Here is a 14,592-nt window from a genome sequence, read left to right on the forward strand (position 1 = left end):
GAACACATTTTCCCAGATCATCTCCTGTCAATAGCCAGGGTGGGACAGAAGCTGAGACTGGCACTCAAGTGACAAAGGTGCCTATCTCGAGAGATGGGAAATGGTGACCCTGGGTTGTGAATGGCTGGGGAGCATCCCTGTGGAGGAGGATTTGGGGAACTGATGGGTGATAAACTGCATGTGAGCTGGCACTGTGCAATGGCAGCCAAGCGTCTGCTAGGCCACATCCAAAGCAGTATGAGCAGCAGGACTAGAGAAGCCTCTGGGGAGACCTTAAAGCCCCTTCCAGTGCCTTAAGGGACTCCAAGAAAACTGGAGAGGGACTTTGGACAAGGACATGAAGTGATAAGGCAAGAGGGAATGTCTTCCCACTGCCAGAGGGCAGGGTTAGATGGGATATTGGGAAGGAATTCTTCCCTGTGAGGGGTGGGGAGGTAGGTTCTGGACAACCTGGAGGCAGGTTGTCCAGAGAAGCTGTGGATGCCCCATCCCTGAAGCTGAAGGCTTGGACAGGCCTTGGAGCAAACTGGTGTAGCGAAAGATGTCCCTGCCCATGGCAGGGGGTGGAATGGGACGGTCTTTAGCAGTCATTTCAAACCCAAACCATTCTGGGATTCAATGTTCAGGCACCCAGGAGGGGCAGGGAGAAGTCAGGAGGCTTCTGCAGAACTGGTTTGCCTCACCTGTGTAAGAACTTGGGGGAAATCCCAGCCCTCGTGCCTGATGCCAAGCCTCTCCTGGAAGAGGAAGTCACTCCTACCCTGGAGGCCAGGTCAGCATGGGGCTTGCAGCAGGTGTAAGCCACTGTGAAGAGCCAGCTCTTAGAGCATGGCCTTGGCTGATGATGGACTGGGACCAGCTTGGCATTCCCCATGGCTCCCAAGGCCTGACCGATACCTGGAGAGTTGTGGCTGGCTTTCCAGAAACGGGCTTGCAGGCCATGTTTGGACCTATGTGTCAATTTTGGGGCTGTGCTCCAACTGCAGAGTCACTGTGCTTAGTTTATTTTTCAGGAAATGCCACAAACCTGTTTCCCTGCTGGTTAGGAGAAATATTCGGTGTCAGGTTTTGACTGTATTGCAAAATGCTGTTTGCTACCTGGGATGAGCCAAACTGGCCACTGGAGAGTTGGAGCTGGTGTTGTTTGAACCAATATTTGCTTCTAAGTATTGCTTCTGAGTATTGCCTAATTTCTAAACCGCACACGGCAAACAAAGAGCTCTCTGTCGATTTTAAGCCGCTCTTCCCAGCTTGGAGTGCTAAGCTCAGCTGCAGACTGAGGTCTCTTGTCCAGAGCTGCTTACCAGGTCATACCAATATAGATTTGCATTTTTAGGTTGGAAACTAATGGCAGCTCAACAGCCAGGTGCCAGCAGCTTGGCCCTCTGTGCCTTGCATGGCAGCTCTGCAGGACAGTGCCACTGCCCCACATCCTCCTGTGCACATCCCCCGCTCCAGCAAACACCAGCTGGCCCAGCAGTGCTGAGGAAACAGGTTTTCCTGACCTCCTTTCCCAAGCAGGCCCCCATTAACTCTCCAGCCCCCTTGCTGAAGTCAGCAGTGGCTTCTGCTCCACCAGCCAGCGCTCCATGCAAAACTCACCTTCTCAGACATGCAATTAGTGCCATTCCTCCTAATGAAGGGTCTCTGTTTGCTTAATTAACCCAAAGGTTAACAGGATTACCAGCAACTCTGTGCAACACCAGGAGCTGTGATGTTCCTGAAAGGATTTTGGAAGGGAAGGTGGTGAATTCCTGCTGAAGACACTCTTGCAAGGAGAGCAGCTGGAGCCTGATAACATTCAGCCCTGCCTCCAGTATATTTTCCAAAGATCTGTGGAAACAAACAAGTAAATACTGCTATCTGGGAAAGAAATGGCAGGAGTGCCAGCTGCCTTGTGTGGCCACAGCACCCTGTGCTCCTCTCCTGCAGGACCCCAGGTCCCACACCAGGACACGCACCAGGCAGTTGCACAACTCTTCTGTCCACAAAGTGGCTGTGTCCAGCTCCCTGGGACATGCCAGACAGTTTCCCTGGGGACATGTCCCCACAGCTGGATGCTGGACCATCCCAGAGATGTGACTGGCTGAGAACAGGAGAAAAAGCGGCTTATCTCCAGGAGGAGGGAGCTGTGGCTCTTGTGAGATACCATGCACTCATCCAGGGATGTTCTCCTGCAGTGGCAGAGCCCAGGACACTGGGATGGGGACAGAGGCACGACTGTGGCAGAGATGGTCAAGAAGACCTTGTAGTGAGAGGGGAGGAAGACTGGAGGGGCACAAGGTGACCCTGGGGGTGAGCCACTGCTACTCCACCACCATAAGGGAGCAGGGGGACATCACTGAAGCAGGTCCTGGCAGATGCAGCCAGGGGAGCAGCTCTGAGCCTGTTGCAGAGTGATGCTGGGAATTTTGCTGGACCAAGGGTCACTTTGCAATTGACTTTGCTGTGGGCATGGAGCTACAGGAGGAGCGGGCAGGAGAGGCTGGCAGCCAAAAGGACACAAAGGAGAAGGCCAGGGGAGACACCCAGAAGAACTTGGGAACCAGCTTCCCAGAGCAGTGCCAGCAGTACCAGACCTGGGGCTGGATCATTGTCCATCTGCTGGAGCAGCTCTCTCTGCTAGATCTGACCCAGGGAGCAGGGACTGAACCTCTTCTCATCCTCCACAGTGGCCAGGCAGCCCAGGTGGGCTGGCACGGCCACCCAGCGCTGCTCCCAAGGGCTGCTCTGGCCAGAAATGAGATTTGGGCACTAAATGAACGGGAAAAGGATCAGCTCACCAGTGGGTCAAGCTGAACTTGCTGTTCAACCCCTTTCCAGTTAGTTAATTTATGGTAATCATTAATTCCAAGCCCCTGTCCATGCGGGAAGCTTCACAATAGCTAATTTTTAATCTGTCACCACAGCTACACGCTGGTACATGTGTCCTGGTTGAAGCCACCTTCCCATTTAAACATTCTTACAGCCAATGTAATTCCCTGCTGATTAATAGTGGTTGTTTTGAAACCACAAAAAAATATGTTGGCCAACATTCCCTTCCACTCTGTAATTTTAAAGCAGCATTAAAAGGGAATTAATGGAAATAACACTTTAGAATAACAGCAAGGCTTAGTCTTTATTGGAGACCCATTGAACTCTAGTTAAATTAATTTCCCTCCTGCTCTTGAGATTTTCAAAGACAGATCTGTCACGAGCCGTGCAAACATCTCACCCTTTAGAGGTCAAGAGCTGAGTATGACACCAGTGAGCAAACACTGGCCCCAGGACCTGGGAGGGCATCTCCTCCCTGCCAGCCCAGCACTGGTGACCACCACACCAGCAGAGAAATACCTGCCCTGCCCAGGGATCGCTGAGGAGCCCATGGGCAGGCTTGACCTTCTGGTGCCTCCTCTCACTCCTAAGTGTCAGAGGAATTTGTTTCCTGCTCGCTGGCCAAGATGTTCTCATCAAGATAAAATCCGAGGGGAATGGCTCTTCCCGTCCTCAGCCCCGGGCCACCCGGGGCTGGCACAGCCTTGAGGCACCGCTGGACCCTGGCTCTCAAACAACCTCGTCCTTTCCAGTAATTACTGTTTTGCAATGTGGGAAATAATAAAAGACTTGGGACTGTTAAGAGCTCTGGAAGGAGAAGAGAGGGGGGAGCAAAAGACCCAGCTGAGCAGATTTCAAACCCCCTCCTGAGGGCTTTTAGACTCCCGTGGCATTTTAATCCTCGTTGCATTTCCAGCTGCAGGGATAAAGGAGCAGAAAACATAGGCAGAGATGAGGGGGCTTCAGGACACAGGTCTGGCTGGAGCTGGTCTCAGTGAGGGAGCTCTGAGCTGGGGTGGACATCAGGATGCAGCAGCCCCCTCCCAGAACCCCCCCCCAGCATCATCCAATGGCTCCTTGTCCCCACCCTCTGCTCTCGTGGGTGCTGTGGCACTGGGGAGTGTGATGGCAAAGCCCAGCAATAGTGTGACATGGCTCTAACAGACTGTTGCGAGAATAAGGAAGGAACCAGAAAGATTCTTGCTTCAGATGCTTTGTTAGAAGTTGCATAAGGTGGAGGCACGTGGCTGCACTGTGTAGGTGTAATCATAAAATCCCAGAATGGTTGGGGTTGGAAGGGACCTCAGAGCTCATCTAATCCAGCCCTCCTGCCATTGACAGGGACTGCTTCCAGTATCCCATGTTGCTCCAAGCCCTATCCAACCTGGCCTTGGACACTTCCAGACATGGAGGGGTCCAGAACCTCTCTGGGCAACTACGACCATTTTTGTTGTACAATGGTGATTGTACTAGTTTTGTACTAGGCAAGGTATGGGGAGAAATTACTTCATTCCACTGCCATTCCCTTTTAATTGCAGTGGGAAAGGAAAATGAACTCCTTTTGGGGAGTCTGCTCACTGCCAGGGACTGAGGGTCTCAGCATGGCCGTGTCCACAGCCTTGCAGGACCTGATCTGATGTCTGCTGCTCCCCCGTTCACCAGAGGTTCTGCCCTTCCACCTGCACATCTCTGGCCACCAGCATCCTTCTCCTGTCATCCACTGCGGGCAGCAGGTCCTGCCACACCTCTGCCAAGTGGAACCTGGACGGACACCACAGCCAGAGAGTGCCAGGGCCACATGCTGGGGGCAGAGAGAGGGAACAAGCCTTGGAGAAACACTGGTGAGCTGTGCAAGAGACATCCCGTACCAGAAGGCATCACCTGCTCCTACAGCCCCATCCTCCCGCCTTTCCAGCCTCACTGGGGACCTCCACTAAAATTTTCCAGGAGTCTGTGCTCAGCTGATCATTCCCTGCCTGAGCAATGCTGGAGAAGCACTGGTCCCCAGCTCCACCTCAGCTCTGCCCCTGCCTGGCCATGGCCCTCTTGGTCCTGACCCCAACCCACAGACAGGCTCCTCAGCCAGACCTTGGACCTACTGGGTGGTTCCCAGGGCATCTCCAACCCTGCTGCTGCTGTCCCCAGATCTGATCCCAGCCTCGGACCTTCCTTGTCACCAACAGATCCCAGGAGATCTGGACTCTGGGCTGAGTCCAGCTGCTATCCAGGGCCCATCCTGATCACTTTGGATGGAACAAGGGGGACAAGGATCATGCTGGGGTCCCCATTCCTTTGGGAGCAATCAGCCCTTGCAGTACCCTGGCACACAGGTAAGAACACAAACCTCTCCTCTGGTTAGACCAAGGAATGGGAAACAAGACCCCAGCTCTTTGCAGGGCTTTGATCCCATACCTCAATCCATTTCCATCCCACTTTATCCTGGGCAATGGTTTCTTGTATGCAGCAGAAAGATTTTTCCATCAACTGAGTCCTGGCTCTCACAGGAGTCCCACAGCCCCACACTGACATCAACATCACCCTCATAAACATGCCATGGAGACATAACATGAACAAACAGCAGGAAAAGCTTTGTGGAGATCCTGTTACAAGCAATATTTTTGTTCCTTTTGCACATTCTCTGAGGTGGGAAATCCCCCAAAAAAGACTGAGCCTTTAGTCAAGGTCATCAGATTTGTGTAATGACAGCGGGCTCTGGGGAAGTTGGAGCCACCAACCTGTGTCTCCTTCCTTGTCTGCCACAAGGGATACCAGCACAGATTTTCAGAGCACAGCAGCAAACAGCTTCCCAGGGGAGAGCTTTACACCAAATGAGCCATCAGCATTTTTCTCATTAACATAATATTTCCATTAGCAGCTCTTGCAGGCTCTGGCTGTGGCAGAGGACTTACTAAACTAGAGAAGACAAGAGAAGGGACCAGGTTGCATGGGCTTTGCCCCTAAAAGATAAATCTGAGCTGCCTCTCTCATTCCAGAGTGTTGACACCTTCAGAGGGTAATTACAGTAGAGGTAGCATGGAGTATCTCCTGTTAAAGGGCCCAGGTGGTGGCTCAGGGGTCATTCCCACCTTCAGCAATCCAAGTTGAATTAAAAGATTAACTGCAAGTCAAGCTGTTCTGGTTTTAAGGAGAGACATGGGCACCTGGAGCAGTTCAGGGTTCTGCTGTGCTCACAAATGCCAAAGTACAGGCTGCTCAATTGTCCAGCAGCCACAGTGCAGGTTCTCCTGGTCACAGGTGACCAACCAAAAATAAAAGAGATGCAAGCAGAAAGGGCGCTGGGGGAACACAGAGGATGTGCCATGGCCAGAGTCCTGTGGCAGGGACATTGCCCCAGCTGGGGCACCTGGAGTTTGGGACTGTGGCCAGCTCCTGTTCTGGCTCCTGGCAGCACTCAGGGTCCTGGCTTGAGGAGACAAACCAGGGGACCCAAACCAAACCTTGGACATCACCATCACCTGAAGGATTTCAGTGGGGTGCTGCTTCTGCTCAAGTCATTTTCCTGCATCTGCAATCTTCTTGGCTGAGCCAAGTACGGAACTCCAGCTCTCAGGCACAAGACACAGCCCTGCCCCAGGAACAGCACATACAGCTGAAGCCAGGGCTGCTCTTGGAGCTCTAACACACTACAGAATTCCCAGTTTGCATTCTCAGTTTGAGAAACTATCCCCTTTTCTTTAACTCATCCCTTACTCAGTTCACAGTTGTCAAACGCTCATGTTCATGCACTTCCTACTCAGAGATTTGGATGGTGAAAGGGAAGGCAGGGGACATCTAGAAGGTTGTGATCTGTAAGACTGACTAGGTTAAGGAGCAATCTAAAGGTAGAGAATGGTTTCATGCACTATCTCCTGGTGTTGGTCGTTCAAAAGAAAATAATTCTCCCAGACTGGCTGAGGAACAGCTGGAAAGAGACACCTCCTACACCAACAGAAGGACAGTGGTCTGAAGGTCTCTGAACAGTGATATCCATTCCCTGGGGTGCAGGGGCAGTTCTGGAGGGGCATCATGCCCAGCCCTCCCTGGAGTTACCACGCATGGGAGCACACAGACCAACCCTGCAGAGATGGTCTGCAGACTCTCCAAGGCTGGTGGAAACCACTGCAGCTACACAGACACCCAGAGAGCTCCTCCACTCCTTGTGACCTGCCCTCACAGTTGTCATTCATCCTAAGACACTTTAAACCACTTGTGTGTCTATGGCTTCCCCTTCCTGCCCTTTCAGTGCCAAACAGCCCAGGGTGCTCCAATCTCTCTCTCCAGGGACTCAGTTCCTCATTTCCTCACTTCTCCCCAACCTGGACTGGCATTCTCCTTACTCAGAAATTGCCTTTTCAAAGATGGGCTCAACCAATGGGAAGAGGAGACAGCTCCTTTTGGGATATGGTGTCCCAGCTGATTGATTGCAACAGTTTCTATTCCATCCTTCCCTGCTTCCCAGCCAGGCTTTGCTGGGTGAGTTTCTTCAGCAAGGATCTGACAGGGGAAAGATGTCTCATGACCAGTGCCAGTAGTGGTAACATGCTCCCCACGCCTGCACACACCTCTTGCTTTCATCCACGTTATGTGCCATCTGCAGTCCCCCGGCCTGGTTTTGCAGGGCCCTGGATGTTTTCCTAAATACCAGTTCTTGCCTCCTTACAGCATCCCAGAGACAGGCTCCAAAAAATGCATCAACTCTGCCCAATTCCATGTCTGGTGGGACAGAAGCCCCTCTGAGCAGTCCTGCCAGCTGCCCCGGGTCAGGGTATTGCAGAAGATACAGAAAATAACTGTGAGGAAGAACCATGAGGCAGCAAAGATAGACATAGAACTTATCCCAGGGAAGCTGTGGCTGCCCCATCTCTGGAAGTGTCCAAGGCGAGGTTGGACAGGGTTTGGAGGAACCTGGGATAGTGGAAGGTATCCCTGCCCATGGCAGGGGGGTGAATGGGATGAGCTTTAAGGTCTCTTCCAACCCAAACCATTCTGTGATTCCATGACAAATGGCCCAGAGGAAGATCATTCCCCTGGCCCACAGCAGAGAAAAGAATCCAAAGCTAAGGCAGCAGAGGTGAGGGGAGCACAAATTGTAAAAGGTGATTCCTGGAACAAAGTTCAACCCACCCGGAGCCTAATGAGTCCCATCTGTGCAATCAGCAGCTGCTTGCTCAGCAAACACTCCCACCCCAGCCTTGCTGCTGCTGCTGCTGCAGACCCGACAACATTTTCGGAGAAGGGAATGTTTGACCATCTGCAAAGAACTGGTATTTGGACCACTTTTGCAACTGTGGGGTGTGGGATGTACCTTCACCCACAGCCCCAGTGCACTCCATCCCCCTTTCTGATCCACAGCATATCAGGGACTCCATCCCCACCTTCTTCGGTTCCTTGGCTTTCTGTAGGACTCCCTTGGGTTCCTGTGGGACAAACGTGCCCTCAGACTGCGTGGAAAGAGAGATCTCTCCAGGCCAAAGAGCCAGATGAGAAGGGACATCAGAGGAGACAGGGCAGGAGGAAGGAATGAAGCCACAGACCTGGTGCAGGGGCAGCATGTGTGTGGGCAAACACGCAGGAAGGAAACGAGCGGATTGTGCTCCTCTTCCTCACAACATCCACGTCAATCCGCTCTTCCCCTCCTGCCCCAGAGCCCTACATGGTGCACCCACTCTGCTCCCCTCTCAGTCCCCAGCACCTGCCATGACTCTGATGAGTCACAGCTCTCCTCACACATAGACTCTGGACCCAAATCTGTCCCTCTGAACCTCCGACCTTCTGCTGCCAACAAGAAATGGCAGCGGCAGCCTTGGCCCGGCACGTAGTGCTGTTTGCACAGCCCTTGCTCAAACACAATGGCCAGAGCTGGCTCTGCAGCCCCCCCAGCAGTGCCACCACCTCCCTCTGTCCATGGCAGGATCACAGTGGAGCACTGAGCACCTCCACCTCAGCTCAGGCACCTGCGGGAGCTCGCTGTGGCCACGGGGGCCAGGCTCCCCCTGAGGGTCACCTCGTGACTCCTCAGCTGACCCACACTGTCCCACAGGGCGCTGACACCCCAGTCAGGTCAATTACTGGAGCTGGATATTGTAATCAGCCATAAACAATGGTTTATAGTTAATTAATTAACCATATGGCTGATGGTTTAATTAACCATAAACAATGACAATATCATCCAGTGGGACTCAGTTGGTCTTGGAAAAGATGACAGTGACTTGGTCAATGTCCAAGCCCTGGATACCCTCCAGGGTATCCAATGTGTCAACATTGTCCTGAAGGCAAGAAGGGATGGGAATGTGGTTTATCGACAGCTTCGAGCCAGCAGAACCAAGCAGGGAGCTTGGGAGCCTCAGCAGGAGCCTGACCTGCAGCTCCTGCCTGAGCAAACACTCCCCCTTGACAACTTGAGCCATGAACTCCCCTAAAGCAGCACCATCACATGAAAAAGCCTCAAAAATAATAAATAATTAAACAGATAAATAAATAAATTGATCCATCAGCAGGTCAACAAAGGAGAGTCCCGTTGTAGGAGAGCTTCAAGTCCAGTGCTGCTGGAGAAAGGAGGACTGGCCACCCTTACCTTTTGGGGCCATTATGTGTGTGATAGAGCAGCTGTAGGAACAGAGCATCAGCTTTTCATTCATAGTTGAGAGTGTCACACACTCACCTGTGGGAGCTCCAGGGACCAGACCACAAAGCTGGTGGGACCAGTACAATTCAGACCTGAAGGACTTCCTGTGAGGATTGGATTTAAAATTTCTTCCTTCCTGGGATGAAGATGATGGCGATGAAGGATCCAGGCCACAAAACACCTGGAAAAGCAAAGGTATAAAGTGAGGCCCAAATATTAATTTTCCTGCCCTTAAAATATGTCAAGATTCCTCCATTGCAACTGAGGATAGAAAACACAAACCTCAAGGACTTTTTTTCCTACAAAAAGTAACCCAGAGCAGGAAATAGTTTATTGCTCCTGTTCCCTGGGCAGATACCTGGATTTCCACGCTGCTTTGATGACCCCTGCAGGGATAAGCAGTAATATGTTAATTCCTTCCTTACCTAGAAGTGCATGGTGTGGTCATGGGCACTGCCTCAGGCTCTTGCTGGGCTTGAAAGGAGGAGTCTGTTGCCAGAGGTGTTGAGTGTTAGGAAGAGCTTGGGATGGAAGTGAGGCTGCTCTCTAGGGAAGGAGCTGGGTGTTCTGGCAGGAGTTTGGCCTTTTGTCCCCTGGCAGCTGTAGGAGAGAGCCCCGGTGTATGTGGGGTGGCCTGGGGGCTCAGCCCGAGCAGTGGGAGGGAGCTGGGGCGGGAAGGAGGATGGAGCTGCCTGCTCAGGTGCCTGCCCAGGCCCGGCCATGCACGCCTCTCAGGCCGGGAGCCCCGGCTGCTGCCAGCGCGCCCCAAGGGCAGGACTCGCGGGTGACTTTTAATCCAGATTGCCGCTGGCTGCTGCCACAGGAGTCGCGGGGGGGAGGAACAAAGGCACTGACTCTGCCGAGCTCTCGTGGTGGCTGCTCTCCCACCTTCTGCCCCAGGCAGCTGCGCTGTCCGGCAGGGGCTGCGCTCCGCTGCTGCCGGGCAGGAGCCGCGGGCGGTGCCGAGAGCGGCGGGTCCGGGTGTGCGCGGCAGGGAGGTGATGATTCACAGAGATCCCCGTTTGGCTGGAATCCCCTTGTGCATGGCAGATGAACTGTGGAGCCCAGGAAAGAGAAGGGAAAGAGCTGATAGGGATCCTGGCTGTGCCCTGCGCTCCAGACACTTCTGCGGCTCCCTTCCCTTCCCCGGACCCACTCCAGCCCCTCACTGACTGTCTTGTAGTGACAGCAACTGAGCAACTGATCTGTACACATATGGAGATGCTGAACTTTCCTAGAAACCATAAAATCTCTCCTAGATTTCACTGTTTTGTTGTTTTTTTCCGCCAGGTGAGGCATCACATTTATCTGGACATCCTGTCACACTTTCCATAAATAGGAGGTGGCATCAGCCCGTGAGGTCCCCACCCTGTTTGCCTGCTGATATGTTTCAAAAGGCATTTGCTCTGTAAACACCTGCTCCACCCAGTTTCCCTCGATCAATACAGCTTTTCTCTCCAGGCTTCCTCTGAAAACCATTTCCACTATTTTCCTGTGAGCACCAAGCTCTGGCTGAGGCAAAGCTTACCACTTCCCAGTCCTTGGGGTCAGACGCACCACACGGCTCCCACTGGCCATGGAGAATCCTAAAGACATCCTTGGCCATCCCTAGGTCAAACACAGCTTCCCTGGCCCCAGCAGCCTCTTTTCCCCCTCTGTTCAGTACTTGTGAGGCCACACGTGCACTGCTGGGGCCGGCTCTGGGCTCCCCAGTACAAGGGAGATGCAGTGACTGGAGCCAGTGCAAGGCCATGAAGGTGGTGAGGGTCTGAAGCATCCTTCTTCTGAGGAGCAGCTGAGAGAGCTGGAGCTGCTCATCCCAGAGCAGGGTAGTCTTGGAGGGACTTTGTGGATGTGTATAAACATCTGATGGGAAGGGAAGGGAAGGGAAGGGAAGGGAAGGGAAGGGAAGGGAAGGGAAGGGAAGGGAAGGGAAGGGAAGGGAAGGGAAGGGAAGGGAAGGGAAGGGAAGGGAAGGGAAGGAAGGGAAGGGAAGGGAAGGAAGGGAAGGGAAGGGAAGGGAAGGGAAGGAAGGGAAGGGAAGGGAAGGGAAGGGAAGGGAAGGGAAGGGAAGGGAAGGGAAGGGAAGGGAAGGGAAGGGAAGGGAAGGGAAGGGAAGGGAAGGGAAGGGAAGGGAAGGGAAGGGAAGGGAAGGGAAGGGAAGGAAGGAAAGGAAAGGAAAGGAAGGAAAGGAAAGGAAAGGAAAGGAAAGGAAAGGAAAGGAAAGGAAAGGAAAGGAAAGGAAAGGAAAGGAAAGGAAGGAAAGGAAAGGAAAGGAAAGGAAAGGAAAGGAAAGGAAGGAAAGGAAAGGAAAGGAAAGGAAAGGAAAGGAAAGGAAGGAAAGGAAAGGAAAGGAGGAAGGAAACCAGGCTGTTCTCAACAGTGCCCTGTGACAGGACAGGAGGCAATGGGAGCAAACTAAACTGCATGATATTCACCCATGGGAGCTGCCCCACAGAATCCCAGGATGGGCCGGGCTGGGAGGGACCACAGCGGTCACCTGGGGCCACCTCCCTGCTCCAGCAGAACCGTCCCAGAGCCCGTGGCACAGCCCGTGTCCAGACAGCTCTGGGATATCTCCAGTGAGGGAGGCTCCACACCCTCTCCGGGGTCTGTCCAGGGCTCTGTCACTGCCCAGGAAAGTTCTTCCTCATGTGCAGGTGGAACTTCTGGGCTCAGTCCCTGCCCGTGGCTCTGGTGCCATTGCTGGGCCCCCAGAGCAGAGCCCGGGCCCTGCTCTGTCCCTCCTGCAGCCAGGGACAGCCAGGGACAGACAGAGACAGCCAGAGACAGCCAGAGACAGCCAGGGACAGCCAGAGACAGCCAGGGACAGCCAGGGACAGCCAGGGACAGGCAGGGACAGCCAGGGACAGGCAGGGACAGCCAGGGACAGCCAGAGACAGCCAGAGACAGCCAGGGACAGCCAGGGACAGCCAGGGACAGGCAGGGCTGAGGCCCCTCTCAGCTGGGGCCCCTCTCCATGCTGAGCAGCCCCAGCTCCCTCAGCCTTTCCTGGGCACGGAGATGCTCCAGGCCCTTCAGCATTTTTGTCATCCTCCATTGGACCCATTTCAGGTGCTCCAGGTCTCTCTTGTTTTGAACAGCCCAAAACTGGACAAAATACAATGACAAGGGAGGCTCATCCCACCTCTGCTGAGGAGAGCCCAGGGCACCCCGTGGTTGGGATGCCCACTTGCATTTCTTCTTCTGCAGACAGACCAGCAAGTCCTCCCAGTAACATGTAACCTGATGTCTTTGATGAAGACAACATGGATAGTCTCAGGAATGGTTCAGATCCTGGATCCTACAAGGCTCTGAGGGATCTGGTCCAGTGTCAGTCACCCTAAAATACAGATGTCTTTCAGCACCCAAGTGCTGCAGCCTCCAGAGGCTTCAAGGCAAAGCCCAGGTTTGTGAGGGATCACTTAATCTCCTGGAAGTCTCTGGCAAGCAAACAAAATCAACCAAAAAGATACAGCAAAGCCCATTCTCCAGCTGAGCAGAGATGTGTTTGGTTGTTCAAAGGCTTCTGATAAAGTGACTGAGATTAAAGAACAAATAAAAGTACGATTAGGGCCAAAGTCTCAACTGCAGCCAAAACCATACAGCCAGAGCAACAACGCACTCCTTGCCTAAAGCCACGCTTATCCAGCTGCTCCACGGCCTTCCCAGCCAAGAGGAGCTCTGCCCAGTGCTGGCACAGGCTCTGCCTTGTCTCTGGGACAAGGTCCCCAGGACACTGAGGTCCCACCCAGCCCAGCAGCCACAGCACTGGTCCTGCACTCAGCTCCCACCACACTTTGCTCCCAAATTCCCAGCTGGGTGCATTTTCTCCCTGAGCATCCTTTCAGAGAGCTGGTATCAATGGGCACAACCACTGCAGGCCAGGCTCACCTCAGTGTCCAGGAGAGCTGTTGGAGTTAATGGGAAATGGGCATGCCTTTCTCTCTGCTGAGTGTGAAATTAACTAAAGATCAATTTAGGTGGGTGCTGCTGGAGCGCAGTGCCCAGCGGCGGAAGGGGAGGCCCAGGGGCTGATAGATTGGGGAATGACTCGGAGAGCAAACTTGCACCTTGCTGATAAAGCAGAGTGCTGGATACCCCAGAGTCATCCAGAAATTATCATGGGCCAGTCCAGGAACAAGTCTGTCTGGAAACTGGTCTGAAAAGCAAACAGAAAAGCTGCACAAATGGTTTACTGGCAGCAAGGGGACCTTTCTCAAGTTTCTCTCCATTGGGAGTTTTGTGGGAATAACTGCAGACCCAGGAAACTGAAGTGTCCCAGAACTCAGCTTCCCCAGTCTGTCCCTGCATCTGGCACTGCCAGCTGACTCCTACTGGGATGGAACACATGGTCCTCATGTCTTTTCATCCCCCTTTAAGATCCAGCAAGCTCCAGGCTGCCAGAGTACAAATGACAAAGCGACCACAGGTTGGCAGGAAACAATGGAGATAAATCCTTGTTTAAGCAAAGTGCACGTGCAAACACACAAACACAACGTAAATATTAAAAGAAAAATTAAAGAATTAAATAGGGGGGAAAAACATAAGCAATGTGAGCAGGTTCCTTCTGGTCATCTGCAGGGAGGAATGGAACCCAGTCCCACATCAGGCATTAATTCCCTGTCTTATCCCAGTGAAAACAACCTCCTTCCCAGTCCTCATGCTGTGGCTACCTGCAGGAGGCAAAGGCACAAGTGCAGAGCCAGGAGACTCTGGGCTCAGGCACCTGGGCTGCCACTGTGGATGCAGCCAGTGCCACCCTGGTACTGCCCTGTGGGATGGCTCCTCGTCCCCTTGTACCAGCCAGGCTTCTTTGGAGTCTGCCCCACCATCACAGCACTGCCAAGAGATCTTCCAGGCCCCTCTAACATGAGCTCATGAGTAGAACTTTGACTCCTAGACCTTCCCAGGATAATCTTAACCCTGGATATCACTTTTCACTTTGCACTTTGCAGCTTGTCCAGCAACCCCAGGAAAAACCCACCAGCAGCTCCTCTGGGCCATGGGCAGACCAAGCAGGAAAGCCATTGCCTGAGAGTGACAAGGTCCTGAGGGTCTTGAGGCCATGTCCTTGTTCATCATCTTGCCCAGGGACAGGGGACAGGAAGGGACTGGAGCCTTTGGGGCCCCTCAAGTGCCTTTTGCTGAGG

This window comes from Vidua chalybeata, chromosome 10 (genome assembly GCF_026979565.1).
Source record: "Vidua chalybeata isolate OUT-0048 chromosome 10, bVidCha1 merged haplotype, whole genome shotgun sequence".
Taxonomy (NCBI): domain Eukaryota; kingdom Metazoa; phylum Chordata; class Aves; order Passeriformes; family Viduidae; genus Vidua; species Vidua chalybeata.